A 17,588-nucleotide genomic window follows, 5' to 3' on the forward strand; every position below is an offset into this window, starting at 1 on the left:
TGAAGCACTGCAAGCATATTCAAGCCAGCAAGGTCATTAAGAAGGCATGACCGTTTGGCAGTCTTTGTGGCAAGTTCACACCAAGCTGGTCCATCAGACCTTATGGGAATGCTGGGGAACCTCTGGGCTTGTGAGAATGTTCCAAAACCATGCTGTTCATTTCTTAATAACACTGAGGAATCAATCTGTATAACCCTAAAACAAGGATATGCTTAAGGATTTAAATTATACATAAAATTTTCTCTTGTCTGATTCACAATTTTGAGACAGCAACGTGCCAGCAAATTGGGCAGGGGTGATTTGGTGAACGTTCCCTACACCCCGGATGGAACTGATGAAATTTCTTCAGTACCTGTTCCTCAATCTTACATGTTCTCATGTCTTATTATATTACCCCACTCACGCGAAGCGAAAAGTGGGGTTAAACAATCGGTTCACGTCTGTCTGTCTGTCCGTCTGTCCATCTCCAAATGTCAGTTTATGATCGAGGAACAACTTGATTTGAATTGAATGTTATATTTTGAACACCAATCGGAAAACAAACCTGCCGTTTAACGGTGCTTTGGTTCTGAATTCAGCCTGATCACACATGCCCAGAGAGGAGTGAGGTTATATTTTTACTCTATCTGCCTGGCTGGCAGTGAACCAAAATTTTAAATCATTTCAAGCAGGAAACTTACTGTTTATAGGATGTCATAAGGGACACATACAACAGGCACGTTGACCTAATGTAATGTGTTGTTGTTGTTCTGGTCAGTTCTGCTCGAACATGCCTGCAGCACGAAAATAGCCGATCGATCTCCCAGGAGTGACCCAGAGATCCCTCACATCTATGCTGTTGTGCTCTTGTGAAAATGGAGCCAGGACCACAACACAGTCTTCCATAATGTGTTTCGTTGTGTTTGGGGTGGCCTGGTAGAGGTTGCAGGTGTCGTCAGTGGTGTTGTCAAGTCTGTCTTTGTAAATGTAACGTGTTAAATAAGCTGGTGTAATAGACACTGCATCAATGGCGGTAAACTTCCGGAATTAATCTGTTTTTAATACGACCTTTAAAACCTTTTATTTCAATTGAATTATAGATCTGAACACTGCATGGGGTAAGGTGTTCTATGAACTCTCCAGTTCATCTCTGTTGTTGAAATAAACTTGTGAAAAATGCACATCACCATTTCACACTGACCACTTATGGTTGATGGCTCCCTTGTAACAGGCGGAACAGATGCATTTATTCGAAGCATCAAAAGTCCTTATGTTCCACCCATTGTGACCACTATTGATCAGGCATTGTGGCATCATTAAGTTCTGGCAACGCCTTTTTATACAAGATTCTGCACTCTCACTTAAGTGCAAGTGCTGTCAGAATCATGGGAGATTTCACTCTTGCACTCTAATCCCCAGAATACAGAATGTAGAGTACAAAGAAAAAGTCTTAGGCCAGCTTGAAAGAAACATTTCTATTGTCACATTGGCATATTTTGACAAATAAAGGCTGTTATTATGATCATGGTTTATTGAAGAAACAAAGATGAATTTTGTTTTGCGATATCAATCCATGAAATTTCACTTTGTGGTGTGATCACCCTTTTCATGTAAAACAGCAGATATCTGTTTTAGAATGCTTTCCTGAAATTTCTGGAGAAATTCCATCAGGAAGTTGTTCCGTGCATTCTACAATGTTTCCGATAATTCATCTTTTGATTTTGGTTGCTTCTCGTTTTTCTCCCTGCGTCAATAATCCCAGACAGCTTCTATGATGTTATGGTAAGAGGGCCATTCTAATCGTTGTAGAGTTCCTGATTCTGCTTTTCTTTGTAAAGATGTTTTTAACAACATTCGCAGTGTGTTTGGAGCCATTGTGTTGGAAAATAAAATCGTCTCCAATTAGTCACCTTCCTGACAGGATACCATGGTGGATTAGGATCTGCTTGTGCTTGTCAGCATTCATTGTTCCTCCAATTCTCACCGAATCACCAATGCCAGCAGCAGGACTAAATCCCCAAACGTGAACAGAGCCTCCACCATGCTTCCCAGTCGTCTGTAGACATATTCGACTTCTTACCAACTCTCCTTCTAACATACCACCTTCTGTTTGTTCCAAAAAAAATTCAAACTTCACTCCTCACTCCAAAGTACCTTTCCCCACTGATTGGTATCCCAACTCTGATGTTCTTGGACATTAATATTTCAATCTCTTGGCTTTGTTACCTTTATAGAGAAAGGGCTTTTTGACAGCAACTTGTCCATGGAGACTACTTTAATAAGAGACATTCTGCTGGTAGATGAGTCAACTTGAACCTCTGATGTCTGTGCCAGTTCTTGTGTGAGTTCAACACTTGATTTTTTTTTCTTCTATCTGTATAGGAACTTATCTTTCAGTATTACTCATCTATTTTGCAGAGTTTCTTTGCCCTTCCAATCCGTTTTTTCTCTTTAACTTTTCCAGTCTAATTATCTTTTTGTGTTGTTGCTTGAATGCTACATCTGGAAATACCTGTATTGTGGGATATTTCTCTTTGGGAATTCCTTTGTTGGTGTAAAACGATTAAATTGAGTCTCGTCAAGTTTGATGTCTTGGGCATGGTGTGTGTTTTATATTACCTGCAAAAGAGAAATTACAAATTAATTGAAGAAAAAAAAATGCAGATGCGGAACACTTCAGCACAGGACTGTACATCATCCACCCTGGCCAAAGTAGTAATGGCACTGCAAGTACATTTTTAAAACAAGAACGACAACCTTCGATATTAATACGTCACCAGTATACCTCTGCCCACATGATTACATCATTATACATACTTGTACCAAGTTTGATTTAAATCCCTGAACCCAGATTTAAAATATTAAATAATTTCAGCTGACAAACCGTGCGTCTGAACAGGTTGAAATATAAAACATTCATTCCACATTTCTACCAGATCATAACTGTGACGTTTCACATCGATTCATAAAGCTGTTCAAGATAAAGGATTTTTGAAAGAATTTCATTCAAACAAACATGGCTGCCAGACCATGTGACATGTTAATTATTTGTGAACACCCTGGAATCATCAAGACTTGGGGAAGATGTGAGTGAAGTTTCCCCTTGATCTGTCAAGCTGTTCTGCAGAAGAAGATTTTAAAATGTTTGTTCTTCATAAAATAATAGCTGCCAAACCATGTGACCTATGACATCATAGGTGGAGAAGTTTTTGTTCCTCATGGAGAGGCGATCATACCTGAAAAGTTTCACTTCAATCTGTTGTTTAGCCATAAAGGAGAAGAAGATTTTTGAAGGTTTCTTGTTAAAAACAACATGGCTGTCAAACCACGTGACCGATGACGTCATCATTTTTTTTGGTCAATTACAATTTAGCCTGAGATGACCCTCAAAATTTTTCATACTGATCGATAAAATGTTTGACATATGCAATTATGACGTCATAAGGAAGACACGTGTGACATCATCAAAAAAAATCACCCTTGTTTCCCATGGGGAGTACTTCACATGTGTCAAGTTTTGATGTTTTTTCTTTTGAGCAGTTTCAGAGATACTGAGAGGTCCAAAGTTTTTCCTTTTTTCCAACATGGCTGCCACACCACGTGACCTATGACATCATAGCTATCACAAAAATATTCTACATGAGTAGTCGCATCTATGGTGAAAATTTTGTGACATTTCTATGGTGAAAAAAACAAAACCATGCCGCTCCGCTTCGATACAACCCCACTTCGATCGGACACCTGAGTCCTGACCCATGACATCCTCTTTATCAAATCAAATTCAGAATGGGTGGCCAATCATGTCTTTGGAGTTTCGCGTTTATCCGATAAGGTTTTTGTCCAAAATGGCTGCAAAACCATGTGACCGATAATGTTAAAATTTTCAACCAATATTCCCCATGCCAAGGCGATCATATTAAAATAAAATAATTTCTCTGGAACCATTTAGCCTTTTTGATGGGACGCTTTGCAGTGATGATCCACCACTGTTTTTGCAAATATTTTATTGAACAATGACCTCGTCAGTCACATGATGTCGCAGCCATGTTGGTTTTAAGGAAATAATCAAACAATTATTTCTCTGAAACCATTAAACCTATCAATACTGTACTTTGCAGTTATGATCCACTGCACTTCCTGTATACATGTCATTTTAAAAAATCACATCATCAGTCACGTGGTGTGGTAGCCACATTGGTTTCAAGGAAAATATTTAAAAGTTATATTTCGGAAACCACTATAGCGATCGATGCAAATATTTAGAGTTGTGACCACTCTCCTTGCTCCATGTAACGCAACATGTTTCATATTGATCTGTTAAGCGGTTTTGGAGAGAAAGGCAAATAAATTTTCGGTTTTCAAATATACATGGCTGCCAAACCATGTGACCTATAACATCATCATTTCCACACTGTATGCAGTTATATTGTTGGATGATACTTGGTAAATTTCGCTTCAATCGGATAAGCAGTTCCGGAGAAATCATTATTTAATATTTTTGTTCAAGTCAATATGGCCGACGACCCACGTGACATCAATTATGATATATATTAACCTAGTATCCCCAACTCGTAGTGAACAGGTCTGCGAAGTTTCCCCTCAATCTGTCCAGCCATTCTGGGGAAGAAGATTTTTTGAAGGTTTTAGGGGAAATCTAAGATGGCTGCCAGATCATGTGACCTGTGACATCATAGTTATCAAACTTTATTCAGCATGGCGTATCGATCATTTGGTTGCAGTTTCATTTCGATCTGTAGAGCAATTCTGGAAATATTTTTCCTTTATTATTATTTTTTAACATGGCTGCCAAACCACGTGACGGATGACATCATTTTTTGTGTTCACATATTTTTTTATTCTTTTTTTTGTATACCTTGTCGAGGCTCATGTGAGAGCGAACACACAACGCACATCAAGGGGGGCATGAGACAAGAGGGGCAGGAGTGGGAAGGACAAAACAGTGGGGAACAGAGACAGGAGATCTGTGGAAGAGAGAGGGATGGGGCGGGGAACATGGGGAATACAAAATGGACATTACAGGGACTTTCAGGAAGGAAAGCAGGGAATTTAAAGGAGGTGGGCTTGGGTGGATTATCGGGGGTAGAAAAGATCGAGGATTTGGATTGGGGATGATAAGAGGTGTTGGTGAACAGCTGCTTGAAAGGCCTGGAGGGAAGAATGGGATTGAATAGAGTGAGGGAGTTTATTCTAAAGGCGGGAAAAAAGAGGAATGAAAGAGTGAAGGTGAGCAGTGATTCGTGATTTTGGTAGTTCAACCAGAAGGGGGTTGTTGGCCGACCTTGAGCGCCCTGTGGAAATGTGGTGGGGACAAATCGCAGAGAGAGCAAGGGGGGGGGAGGGCGAGGCTGTAGAGGAGACGGTAGAAGACAGAAAGACCACCGACCAGCCTGTGGTGATTGAGTGAGAGGCCCAAAGACTCAACATCATTGCGGGAGATGCCAATGATCCAAAATGCCTTGGTTTCCACAGCGTGAAGCCGTGGGAGGCAGGAGCACCAGCCCAGCAGGGAGAGCAGTACTCCATCAGGCTGCGGACGAAAGCTTTGCAAGTGGTCAGGAGCTCAGGTGGGCCGAGGAAGGACTTTACATTATGGAGGATTCCCAGTCGGTGACTGGCTTTGGAGGCGAGGTTTGAAATGTGGCTTTCCCAGGAAAGGTCATGGCAGATAGTGAGACCCAGATGCTTGAAAGAAAGGACTTCTTCCAGAGGATTGTTGAGAATGTGGATGGGGGGTGGAGTTCTAAACGGTCCTTTCGGAGAGACATAGTGAGAGTGTGAGATTTGTCCGGATTGAAAGACATGTTCCACGTGTTGGACCAGTTTGTGATTTTATCCAGATCAGCAGTGAGCGAAGAAGTTGCTGTTTGCCGGTCTGAGGGATGACCGATGGTACGGCAGAGGGTGGAGTCATCAGCAAAGATATATAGAGGATTTTCCAGAGAGTCGGAGAGATCATTGATGAAAACCAGAAAAAGAACAGGACCCAGAACGCTACCTTGAGGAACTCCAGCCTGGACAGGAAGAGGGGATGAAAGAACTCCATTTAGGGCCACACGTTTGACTGCGACAGAAGAGGAAGTTTGCGAGCCATGAGTGGAGATGGCCTTTTGCTCGATGAAGCACAAAGTTTCATACTGATGGGATGCAGCATTGTAAGTGTCGAAATTTCACCAGGATACCACTTCATCAATGACATCATAGTCAAATCCCTCTTATTCCTCATGCAGTGCAGTTGCCAGATACCAAGTTTCAATTTTTCCATGGTGCGGTTTAGGAGATACAGAGGTCCCAAGTTTTCCCGTTTTTCCATCATGGCTGCCATCCTACATGACCTATGACGTCATAATTATCATTGAAAAAAATCTGCATTATGAGTCGCATCTACAGTCAAAATTTCGTGTCAATCGGATAACCGCTTGCAAAGAAAACAGACAAAAATCGCATGTACATACGTATGTACGGACGGAGAACCCGAAAACATAATGCCACTGGCGACATCGTCACCGGAGATATAAATGCCTTCCATGCGTGTACAGTGTACAGTGGACACATATACCCAGGAAAAAAAAAATCAGTCATCTACATATCCAGCCAACGTTAACTTCAACCTAACCTAAACCTTTCCATCAATTATAATCATAGCATTACTATGGTCATCGCATCCCAGCTCACCGATTATCTGTATTTTCAGATTGATCAGAAATTACATCATCATCAAAAACTTTTTAAAGGCATTTGTCCTTAGCCATACATCAGATTTCTGCTGAATAAAAAAGAGAGAAAATACATGAATTGTTTCTTAAATTATCTCACTTTGTCAATTCAACGCAAATTTCTGTAAAAAAAAATCAAATAAATAATTCGTCAAGCTATCATGTATCCCATACATGCATTCTGCTTGATAAAATTGTCCTCTTTGTACTAAATCCGTCAGGAATGAAAGTTGAGAAAGTGTTTCCATGCTTCGGAGCCTAAATGTGAGTGTATAGATGCACGACAAAAAAAAACAAAACATATACCATACTCTATTTACAGAGTATATATATATATATATATATATATATATATATATATATATATTGTTATATTGTTATATTGTTATGGATTTCAGGATGTGATCTGAGTAATGCACACAACATCCAGGTCCTCAGACAGTTATTTCCACAAATGCAGGGTCAGAATAGACCCATCCCTTTGTCTGGTGGGATTCTTACTCCTTGATGCGTTGGAAAAGGGTTGAGAACAGGTTCCCTTCCTTAATTATGAGATAACCGTTTCTTCTTTATGACACGTTCATGACGTATGATTTTACGTCGGTTTACATTTCTGCATGTCACCGAAAATGCACGCGATAAGATAGCCATTCGCCCAACGGAGACTCATTCTGTTCCCTTTCCATCAAGACACATTGGCTTTGAAAATACACGATTTATTTACACCTTTTATTTTGGTTATCATTTTCACATTGGAGAATGAGCACGAGAATGGATGGTTGGAGGTCTCATGCAGGAATGCGCCAATAAGTAAGCTGGATTTGGCTGAAGTCGTGCTTGAGGCTCCGCCCACACTGGTCACCTCTTAAAGGATGGCAGGACTGCCCTGATGACAGTTGGTGAGAGATCCTGATGACGGTTGGTGACAGCTCGTGATGTTTGGGGACAGCAGCAACGGCGGTTGGTGATAGTTGTACTGTTCTTGCTCGGTCCGACTGGTTCTTGGTGTTCCTGGTTCCTGGGAATGACGACGTGACATCGATTGGTATTCGAGCCTGTTTGCGGGTGGGTGCACGGCGAGGCAAAGGGCTAACAACAGAAACAAACCAAGCTGTGGAGAGCTCATTTAAAGAGGTAGACATTTTGGGTTATTTTAATAGACGCACAACGACTTCCATCTTGGTAAGCCGAGACCGGATTTCTTTTCCCTCCCCCGAATGGTCTGACGCATACCCATGTGTCGTGTTTAATTGTTAAGTAAGGCACAGTAATAAGCATCTGCTCTTTGTCCATTTTTCTATAAATGCTTGTTGAATTCTTTATTTAATTAAGATTAATTTGTTGATTGAACATTTGATTTGAATTCATCCATTTAATCGACAAGGGAATAAAAAGTCCTTCAGTTAATTTATTTTTCCTGTGAATCGTGAATTCCTTGACGTTTCAACCTGTCTGTGATTATCATTTCCTTCCATTGATCCAGCATTGTCCGAACCTCGATAGGCTGGGAGATTATAATTCCCAAACTAATTAACCTGTCATGGTCGGCGTGCACCAGTCATAAATGCTCAGCCGCATTACTTAAGATCTAATCAACATATGATTGGTGCATCGCATGGTTGGGGCGTGTTCCCTGGTCAGGAGGCCACCTGGCCTCGAGTTAAACGGCAAATTGGACGGTGGACACTGGAACTCGTTGTTAACTGATTGGCGTTCATGGTTGTTAAGCAACTCACTTCACCACAAAGGTAATTGTGAATGGTGGCCCCAGGTCTGGTTCTTCTGAGGAGAAAAGGGGATTAACCCTCTCATAATGCACTCGGTTCATCAGTACCCATGGGCGTAACAATATAAATGTATATATACACACATATATAATTATATATATATATATATATATATATATATATATATATATATATATATATATATCTTCTTCTTCTTTCGGCTGCTCCCGTTAGGGGTCGCCACAGCGGATCATCTGTATGATCCGCATAGAGATTTGGCACATGTTTTACGCCGGATGCCCTTCCTGACGCAACCCTGGTCGCCTCTTACGACACAGCGATAGTATATATATATATATATATATATATATATATATATATATATATATATATATATATATATATATATATATATATATATATATATATATATATATATATATATATATATATATACACACGTCATATACAGTGTGTTCCAAAAAGACCCGGACAACTTTGCTTGTCAATATATTTAGTACCACAAATGATACAACAATACCCTTTGTTTTATGTGATACAGAAACTCAAAGCAAAAGTCTTAGGCCAGCTTGAAAGAAATATTTCTATTGTCACATTGGCATATTTTGACAAATAAAGGCTGTTATTATGATCATGGTTTATTGAAGAAACAAAGATGAATTTTGTTTTGCGATATCAATCCATGAAATTTCACTCTGTGGTGTGATCACCCTTTTCATGTAAAACAGCAGATATCTGTTTTAGAATGCTTTCCCGAAAATTCTGGAGAAATTCCATTGGGAAGTTGTTCCGTGCATTCTACAACGTGTCTGACAATTCATCTTTTGATTTTGGTTGCTTCTCGTTTTTCTCCCTGCCTCAATAATCCCAGACAGCTTCTATGATGTTATGGTAAGAGGGCCATTCTAATCGTTGTAGAGTTCCTGATTCTGCTTTTCTTTGTAAAGATGTTTTTAACAACATTCGCAGTGTGTTTGGAGCCATTGTGTTGGAAAACAAAATCGTCTCCAATTAGTCACCTTCCTGACAGGATACCATGGTGGATTAGGATCTGCTTGTGCTTGTCAGCATTCATTGTTCCTCCAATTCTCACCGAATCACCAATGCCAGCAGCAGGACTAAATCCCCAAACATTAACAGAGCCTCCACCATGCTTCCCAGACGTCTGTTGACATATTCGACGTCTTACCAACTCTCCTTCTAACATACCACCTTCTCCTTGTTCCAAAAAAATTTTCAAACTTCACTCCTCACTCCAAGGTGCCTTTCCCCACTGATTGGTATCCCAACTCTGATGTTCTTAGACATTAATATTTCAATCTCTTGGCTTTGTTACCTTTACAGAGAAAGGGCTTTTTGACAGCAACTTGTCCATGGAGACTACTTTAATAAGAGACATTCTGCTCGTAGATGAGTCTACTTGAACCTCTGATGTCTGTGCCAGTTCTTGTGTGAGTTCAACACTTGATTTTTTTTTATTTTCTTCTATCTCTATAGGAACTTATCTTTAAGTATTGCTCATCTATTTTGCAGAGTTTCTTTGCCCTTACAATTCGTTTTCTATCTTTAACTTTTCCAGTCGAATTATCTTTTTGTGTTGTTGCTTGAATGCCACATCTGGAAATACCTGTATTGTGGGATATTTCTCTTTGGGAATTCCCTTGTTGGTGTAAAACGATTAATTTGAGTCTCATCAACTTTGATATCTTGGGCATGGTCTGTGTTTTATATTACCTGCAAAAGAGAAATTACAAATGATTTAAAGAACAAGCTCGAATGAGCTAAGATCCTCATCCTCTTAATGATGACGTCATAAAAACGAATATGACGTCATTGTGATGTATAAGGCTTGTAATAAGTTATCTGTGCTAATGCCCGGCTTGATTCCCACAAACAAAATTCAAACAACTTGCCTAGTTTCGGAGATAATGGTATAGGCGATTTTCATTAGCGGCGATATTATGATGTTAACTTTTTTTCTAGGAAGAATTTCCAAAATCGGAGATGGTTACTGCCTGCGCGTGGGCTTTCTGCATATACATGGCAAGTTTCACGAAGATCCGATGAAAACTCTGGGTTGTGAAACAAAACGTCAAAAAATAGGAATTACGTCATAAATATTGATATGACGTCATCGTGATTTATCATATGTACGGTAATTCATCTCTGCTAATACCCTGTTTGATTCCCGCAAACAGAATTCAAAAAGCTTGCCTAGTTTCGGAGATAATTTTTAGGCGATTTCCATTGGCGGAGATATTAGCATTAGCGGATGCTAATATTAGCATTCGCGATAAATATTATTTATCTTATATTATAAATATTTAACATAAATATTATGATAAATATTAGGATTAGCATTAGCGGATGCTAATATTAGCATTCGCGATAAATATTATTTATCTTATATTATAAATATTTAACATAAATATTATGATAAATATTAGCATTAGCATTAGCGGATGACGTCATAATTTTTTTTCTCGGAGGAATTTTCAAAATCGGAGATGGTTACTGTCTGCGCAGGGTATTTTTACATATTGTTACGGCTGTGGAAATTCGCAGAGCACCATATATGTCAGCGTTTCTCAACCTTTTTACCCTTGTGGAACCCTTGAAATAGTTTATGTCTCAGGGAACCCCTGCATAAAAATTATTCATATCTCGCTCTTTTATATTTTTATCGTAGTTCACGTGGTAAATATATTATTTTTTTCGGATACCTGGTTTAAGGAAAAAATGACCCCCTTTTTGTCAAATTTATTGGCAATGAAAAAAAAGCATACTGCTTGTTGATGAGACCTCACACCGAGGTTTTAATTCACAAAAAAAAATCTGTAAACACACACAAAAAATACACATAAACAACCAATATCACATACGTATACACATATAAACATAACGAAAGTATATAACTATTCCAATAACATCATTTATTGACAATTTTGAAAAGGCATAAGATAAATCAAGGTACAATGTCCTATGAATAAATATGTGGTCCAGTAAATGTTATTTTCAACCCCATTTAATATTGAAATTTACTCCTCTAGTGTGAAACCTGTGCTTGTCTTTTGCTACACAAATACTTAATTCGAGGTCGAACTTTAGATAAACATGAGGTTGTTTCTCGCAAGTTTCTGCGATTCACTGTTCGAACACATGTTTCAAACCACTGAAAAATCTGATTGAATTTGGCCAATCTGCTTGCTTTGTAATTGAGTTGTGCTGCTTGGTCAATTAAAAAACGTTATTTTTGAAAGTGTTTGTCAACCCCGAGTCTGTTTGACAATTAAAAAACACTTCATGTAACTTGATAAATAAAACTTAAACAAATAAAGCTGAAGCAATAAAGGTAAACCGAAGAACTAACCTTGAGAGAGAGAAACTTCGCGCTGGGAAGCACAGAGAAGATAGATGGACACCGTGCATGCGTCCCGTACTTGAGTCAGTCACTCAATGATGCACGAATCCGCCGCGTACAGGACGTCCACTAACCAGTGAGGACGGTTTCACACTGGCGCCATACAGACATCGTTAAATACATTCCCTATGGTTGTTATAATTGTAAATAATATAAGAGGTTGAAGCCTCTATTATAATAACCAAGGAGTTTCCAACAATATGCTGTACGTGTATAGTAAAATTACGAATATTAAATCAAACAAAAACTACTCAAAAATACATTAGCCTATTTATTACTGTTTCTCGCGGAACCCCGAGCGACCTCTTGCGGAACCCTAGGGTTCCAGGGAACCCCGGTTGAGAAACACTGATATAGGTCCTTAGTCCTTAGATCAGTTATGCCGATAAGTCCGTGTTCAGATAGATTTCCCCACCGTTGTCTACTCTAATGGGGTTTATTCGTGTCACCCGGGCTGTGTTCTTTGAGTTAGCTGTTTTTCTTTTGCTATCGTTATTTTGGACCAACCACCACGCCAACCACCAACCGCCTTCTCCACCAACCACCTTCTCCACCATGCCAACCACCAACCACCTTCACCACAACACCACCCACCAACCACCTTCTCCACCACGCCAACCACCAACCACCTTCACTGCAACGCCACCCACCAACCACCTTCTCCACCACGCCCACCACCAACCACCTTCTCCACCACGCCAACCACCAACCACCCTCTCCACAACCGCCTTCACAACATCTCCCCACCATCTCCCAAACCGCATCTCCCCCGATACCCGACAGGAACAACATCGCCTCACCTTCATCTCCGAAACGACGCCATCTTGGCGCCAGCCACGGCGAGTCCGCATCGAACAGCATCGCTGCAAACAAACGCGGTGGTTTCCTTCTCCCTTCAGCGTTGGTGATTTCTACCACGTCCGCTCGCTCCAAGCTTCACCTCACAATTCGGATCAAAAGAGAGAAAGGGGCGGAGCCAGTGGGGGTCGAAGGTCGGAGAGCGGAGGTCAAAATCGCATCTCTCGGGCACTATAAAAGGCCGAGCGGAACGCCAAGTGGGAGGGAGTCGGTGGAGTGTCAGTCTGTGGAGTGTCAGTCTGTGGAGTGTCAGTCTGTGGAGTGTCAGTCTGTGGAGTGTCAGTCTGTGGAGTGTCAGTCTGTGGAGTGTCAATCTGGAGAGTGTCAATCTGGAGAGTGTCAATCTGGAGAGTGTCAATCTGGAGAGTGTCAATCTGGAGAGTGTCAATCTGGAGAGTGTCAATCTGGAGAGTGTCAATCTGGAGAGGTCGAGGAGCCGCGTGGAAGTGAAGTCTGAAGCCTGAAGTCGCTGAGGAGAACGGAGGAGGCGCGAACGGGGAGCGCGGCTAAGCCTGTTGTGCCGCGCGGAGCTGCGCGTTCGTGTGCGAGCCGGAGAGAGCTCGCCAACCAGCTCCGAACGGTCTGAGGGGATCGAGCTTCGGAACGGTCCGAGCATCGCTGAGGGACGAACGGGTTCTTAAAGAGAGCGTCAACTCAAAAAGAGCGAAGACCCGTTCGTTCCTCTCAGGCGTTGCCGGCTGGGGCCCGAATCACCAGGCCGCGGCCGAGCCACGGTTATGCTTGCTGCCGTGGGGAGAAGATCCGTCGCGGGTCGCCCCAGCGAGCGAGAAAGGTAACCAGCGCGGCCTCACGGAGCCTCTGCGGTCTCCACGGCTCCGTGCAAATAAAGACCCAAAGAGGTCCAGTTTGTATTAGATTGTGATTAGGATTGTGTATTAATGTAGAATCTATGGCCCAGGACGAATGCCCCCCACAAACAATCCCTTCGTCCAAAATGGGCGCAGCGGCGGCGGCCGCGGCTTTTGACACCCCCCCCTCCTCATCCGTCAAAATCCCTCCCCAGTCCCCGGCGGATCCACTCCTGATGGCGAAGCGACTGCCACCTGGCCACCTGACATGAGCCAGCTGTTAATGGTTCTGCTGGCGGAAGTAAAAGCAAATGCGTGCAAAATGGATGGAATGAATAAAAAAAAATGGATGCGAACACTGCGAGGTGAAACGCAGTGTGTGGGGCGAGGCCTGCAGGCGGGCATAAGGGCGATGGCGTGCGACGAAACTCGGACAACGGAGCACAAAATGGCGGCGCCACGTGCTGGAGCGAGCGAGCGAGCTGAAGGAGAGTGTGGATTGTGTCGGCCCCGCAATGGAGGCGGGGGAGGTCACAATAATTTGTGAGACGTGTAGGACGAGACGCGTGGAGGTGACGACGACGGAAAAATTAAATGGGGTGACTGAGACGTGTATAAGACACGTAAAGATGAAGGAGATAGAATTAACAGAGACACGAAGGGAGACGCACGAAGTAAAAGAAATAACAGAGACGCGAGAGATTGGAAACTGTAGAGGAGAGACTACACGTGAAAGACGAGCGCACACACGTGGAGGTAGTGGAGGATGATGAGGGGAGCTCGGGGAATGTGTCGTGACCCGGTGCAAGCAGCCGGATAGCCTCCTTCAGGAATGGAGGGAGACTCTATTCTCCCTTGAAGGAGATCTCGACCAGGTGGGTCCGGTCAAGCTTTGCGAGGGAGAGGGGGTGAATGATGTAGACGGGTGCACGCGAAGCTTGGGGGTTATGAAGACCCCGGGAACCCTTGTGGTGACGCGATTCCCCATTGTGAATGTCCCGGTGTGTGTATTCACGAGTGTGGTGAAATGTGTGCTGAAGCGCGCGCAAGGTGTGGGTGAAAGGCGGTGTGTAAAAGGAACCGCGTGTGTGAGTAAAATGGTGTGCGAGGTTGCGAGTGAGCCGAAGTGCGTGCCTCCCAGCACACCGTGTGTGGATGAAACACCGTGTATGGATGAAGCACCGTGTGTGGAAGAGACAGCGTGTGCGAGTGAAAAGGTGTGAGTGAAACCCCCTGTGCAAGCGAAAGGCCGTGTGTGAGTGGAACCACGTGTGCAAGTGAACAGCCGTGTGTGAGGTCGCTGTATGTGAGGGAGATGGCGGTTGGCATGCAAGAACATGCAACCGCATGTCCCGGTGTGAATGTCATCTCGAGGTGTGTGAGTGTCGTGGCATGGGGAGTTTGTGTGCGAGAGTGCGACGACGACGGTGCCTGACAGTGGACAAAGGCCGAGTAGCGGCCGTAGCTATTTTGGGAACCGCGTTGGGTTTGCACGGCAGCGCGCGTGGGGTCCGTGCTGTGCTACGCACGAGGCTGCCACGTGCGTGCCTGCGGGAGTGAAACACGGTCCGGAAATGCACGCGGTGGATTAGCCGATCCCACGGACGGACAGAAGGTAGGCTGGATGTGGATTTGGACCGGACGGGTTCTCCACGCGAGCGCGTTTGTAAAGCTCCGACGAGCAGAGCACATGTGTTCGCGTGGGGAACCCCTTGAAACGCGAGGCTTGTTTTTAATGCGCAGGGTGATGTCGGGGCTGCATGGTCGGAATCTGGCAAGAGGGGAAGTCCCTGCCGGATGGTACCATCCGAGGAGGGACGAGGTGTGCGAACAGCTGCCATGACATCATGGGGAAAGAGCACAGGTTGCGAGTTGCCGCGCTGGTGTGCGCATGAAAAAAAAAAAAGCAATCGTCCCCGTTTCGGGTGAACAGGATTCCCTGGGCAAGGGGTGGAAGACCCCCTACCGCCGGCACAGAACACCACTAGTTTTGGGGATGGGTTTGCTTCGTTAGACCGGTTCCATGGGGCAGGGGTAAGTCCTCATGGAGCCCGTGGAATGGAATAGTTAGAGGGATTGTACTTCAGATTTAGGATGGAAAATGATATTTGAGAACATGGACAGACTTTGAATGTGTAGAGGGGACGTAGCTTAGCTACGTAGAGTAAAAGGATGTGCTATATTTTAAGGGATGGCGAAGGGAGCACGAAGTCGTTAGGGGATGCAGTCAGAAGAATGGCAGTGATCAGCGATTAAGTGGACATGTACTTGGTGAGTGAGTGAGGCCAGCAAGCCTGTGTGTATGGGTGAATGTGGAATGCATGGTGCGATGAGTGATTGGGGGGAGGAGTGATTCCCACCCAAGGGACCCCGGGGTCAGTGTAAAGTGGGTTAGTCAAATTGACAAAATGGAGGTCGTTTTGCTGTTGGTGAGAACGTAGGCTCGAAACCCATTTGGAGGGGTGCAAGAGCCCTGTTGACGGGCTGGGAGCGTGACTGCGAACGGTGAGTATCGCCTAGTGGGTACTCCGGGCACCGGGCTAGTCGGCCGCCGTAGGCCAAGGGCCCATGGGGGGCCGGGATAGTGTCATGGGCCCGCATGATGCGGGGCCCGGGGCGCCATTGGCCACGTGAGCATTTCAGGGGAGTAGCTAGGGACGGCACTCCCCAGTTTTTAGGGAGCTGGAAGGCTCTGAGGGAGTTGCAGGGCCTGGGGGTGCCATAGTTGGAGAATTGGCAGAGGGTATTTCCTGCCAAGGGAGCCACACGTCCCAGCCATGAAACCGTGCGAGGGCACGAGGGAAAATTGGAGGGCAAGGCCCGAAATTGTGAGGACACCAACACAGGCGACAGGAATCTTGGTTGTTTGAACCAGCAGTTTAAGCGAGAGGCGCTTTTGGAAAGCCCCGGGGTAGTTTAAGGTTAATAAATGTTAGGGTACATTAGGAAGTGTACCTCTCCGCACCATCCATCCCTTCGCTTGTTGTGGGCCACTGGACTCACCGTGGTGAGAGTTGATCGCTGAAATCTCAGGAGGCCATTCTGAGGCTTCATTGGGCCTCGACACGGGACGCTCGCTCTCCCTTATTCCCCTCCAGGAAGGGAACGTCGGGGTTGGGAGTAGGCTAGGTGACGTGATAGGTTAGCCGGACAGACGATAAAGGTGGTTAGGGAGACGATTTATAGAGGGGGAAATAAAAATAAAATAAAACAAAAAAATAAGATGGGGCTAAATTGGGGATTTTTTGCAAATTAAGGGAGTGGGTATTGACAGAGACAGGAAAAGGTGATAGTTTGGGAGGGATTCAGTAGGGTAGGTCCGAGCCCGCCTTCCGAGTGGCCAGCACCACCGCACTCCCTCCACGAACCTCCAGCACAAGACAAGAGGCTGGCCAGCTTCATCTGCCGGCTGTTTTGCTACAAGGCCTGTGTCGGTCAGTTCATATGCCGGCTGTTTTGCTACAAGGCCTGTGCCGTTCAGCTTCACCACCGGCCCGTTTTGCTACAACGGCCTTGTCTTGCCTTGCCATGCCTGGTCTGCCTGCCTTTGCCTTGACCCCATGCCTGCTAGCCCTTTGTTGCATTTGCCCCATTCATCCATCATCATGTGTGCCAGGATCATCGCGCGTTCTGCAGGGACTGCCCTGTAGGCAACCGCATCACAGGACTGCATTGGCGGCCCGTGCACCGTGTTGTCCATCCATCCATCCACACCACGGGACTGCATTGAGCAACCGGTGCACCGTTTTGTTTGCTTGAGTCAGTACCATTCACTGTTCTGCAGGGACTGCCTTGCACGCGGCCGCACACGGAGACTGTATTTGTGCAGCCCGTGCACCGGTTGTGTTCACTGCGCTCATTTCAAGGGGGAGGCCGAGGACTGCAATGGTGCAGCCGGCCACATTCCCTGTCACCTGCATGTGTTTCATGAGCCAGAGACTGTATGTGAGCAGCCTGGCTCCCTGCCCTTTTTCCCACAGAGTCCATCAGTCCTGGGCCATGGTTTAATGTAAAATTTGTAAGTTAATTGAAGATTGTA

The 17,588-nt window shown here is 44.3% G+C and overlaps 1 protein-coding gene across 11 annotated transcripts in view; it reads left to right on the top strand.

The window, feature by feature from the left end:
* The window catches only part of LOC147033195 (uncharacterized), a 119,619-nt gene that overhangs the window by 50,028 nt on the left and 52,003 nt on the right, over window positions 1-17,588 (top strand). For 7 of the 11 annotated variants that reach the window (XR_015055470.1, XR_015055471.1, XR_015055468.1 and 4 more), the window contains one exon: window positions 758-2,567. The exons of the other annotated variants lie outside the window; for them this stretch is intronic. The gene's annotated coding sequence lies outside the window, so the exon portion shown is untranslated. Of the gene's footprint in view, window positions 1-757; window positions 2,568-17,588 lie in introns of those variants that run through there. 11 annotated transcript variants of the gene reach the window in all.

This window comes from Eptatretus burgeri, chromosome 2 (genome assembly GCF_056783735.1).
Source record: "Eptatretus burgeri isolate ZD-2024b chromosome 2, Ebu_testis_v1, whole genome shotgun sequence".
Lineage (NCBI taxonomy): Eukaryota > Metazoa > Chordata > Myxini > Myxiniformes > Myxinidae > Eptatretus > Eptatretus burgeri.